This window comes from Arachis duranensis, chromosome 6, assembly GCF_000817695.3.
Source record: "Arachis duranensis cultivar V14167 chromosome 6, aradu.V14167.gnm2.J7QH, whole genome shotgun sequence".
Classification (NCBI taxonomy): Eukaryota; Viridiplantae; Streptophyta; class Magnoliopsida; order Fabales; family Fabaceae; genus Arachis; species Arachis duranensis.
The window spans coordinates 26,304,927-26,306,930 of NC_029777.3; positions in this window are offsets into that span (position 1 = coordinate 26,304,927).

Below are 2,004 nucleotides of genomic sequence, written 5' to 3' on the forward strand. Positions count from 1 at the left end.
GCTAAAAACATACTAAAAACAATGCCAAAAAGCGTATAAATTATCCGCTCATCACAACACCAAACTTAAATTGTTGCTTGTCCCCAAGCAACTGAAAATAAAATAAGATAAAAAAAAGAGAATGTGCAATGAATTCTAAAAACATCTATGAAGATCAGTATTAATTAGATGAGCGGGGCTTTTAGCTTTTTGCCTCTGAACAGTTTTGGCATCTCACTCTATCCTTTGAAATTCAGAATGATTGGCTTCTATAGGAACTCAGAATCCAGATAGTGTTATTGATTCTCCTAGTTAAGTATGATGATTCTTGAACACAGCTACTTTATGAGTGTTGGTCGTGGCCCAAAGCACTCTGTCTTCTAGTATTACCACCGGATACATACATGCCACAGACACATAACTGGGTGAACCTTTTCAGATTGTGACTCAGCTTTGCTAGAGTCCCCAATTAGAGGTGTCCAGGGTTCTTAAGCACACTCTTTTTGCCTTGGATCACGACTTTATTTTTACCCTTGCCTTTTGGTTTAAAGGGCTATTGGCTTTTTCTGCTTGCTTTCTCTCTTTTTTTCGCACATAATCTCTTTTTTTTTTTGAATTCACTGCTTTTTCTTCTTTCAAGAATCATTTTTATGATTTTTCAGATCCTCAGTAACATGTCTCCTTTTTTCATCATTCTTTCAAGAGCCAACATTCATGAACAACAAATTCAAAAGACATATGCACTGTTCAAGCATATATTCAGAAGTCAAAGTATTGCTACCACATCAAAATAATTAATCTGTTATAAAATTCAAAATTCATGCAATTCTTCTCTTTTTCAATTAAGAACATTTTTCATTTAAGAAGGGTGATGGATTTATAGGACATTCATAACTTTAAGGCATAGACACTTAGACACTAATGATCATGTAATAAGACACAAACATAGATAAACATAAGCATAAAAATTCGAAAAATAGAAAAATAAAAAACAAGGAGATTAAAGATTGGGTCCACCTTAGTGATGGCGGCTTGTTCGTCCTCTTGAAGATCTTATAGAGTGCTTGAGCTCCTCAATGTCTCTTCCTTGCCTTTGTTGCTCCTCTCTCATGATTCTTTGATCTTCTCTAATTTCATGGAGGAGGATGGAATGTTCTTGGTGCTCCACCCTTAGTTGTCCCATGTTGGAACTCAGTTCTCCCAAGGAGGTGTTGATTTGCTCCCAATAGTATTGTGGAGGAAAGTACATCCCTTGAGGCATCTCAGGGATTTCATGATGAGGAATTTCCTCATGCTCTTGATGAGGTTCTCTTATTTGCTCCACCCTTTTCTTGGTGATGGGCTTGAGGTCATGCCTTTTTAGTTGAACCGGCTTCCCTCTTGAATCTCTCTTCCATTGAGCGCCCTCTTCACAAATGTCTATGAAGACTTGGTCCAACCTTTGATCAAAGTTGACCCTTTTTGAGTTTGAAAGGGACCTCGGGGATCACCTTCTTCTTGGCCACAACTTCATTGAAGTGGTCTTGATGCACCCTTGAGATGAATCTCTCCATCTCCCATGACTCGGAGGTGGAAGCTTTTGCCTTCCCTTTCCTCTTTCTAGAGGTTTCTCCGGCCTTAGATGCCATAAATGGTTATGGAAAAACAAAAAGCAATGCTTTTACCACACCAAACTTAGAAGGTTTGCTCGTCCTCAAGCAAAAGAAGAAAGAAGAGAGTAGAAGAAGAAGAAATAGAGGAGATAGATATGGCTTTGTTTTTCGGCCAAGGGGGAGAAGTTGTGTGTAGGTTGTGTGAAAATGAAGAAGTGAAGATGGGTTTATATAGGGGTGGAGAGAGGGGTAGGGTTCGGCCAATATGGGTGGGTTTGGGAGGGAAACTGGTTTGAATTTGAATGGTGAGGTAGGTGGGGTTTTATGAAGGATGGATGTGAGTGGTGAAGTGAATGGTGGGATTTGATAGGTGAGGGGTTTTTGGGGAAGAGGTATTGAGGTGATTGGTGAATGGGTGAAGAAGAGAGAGAGT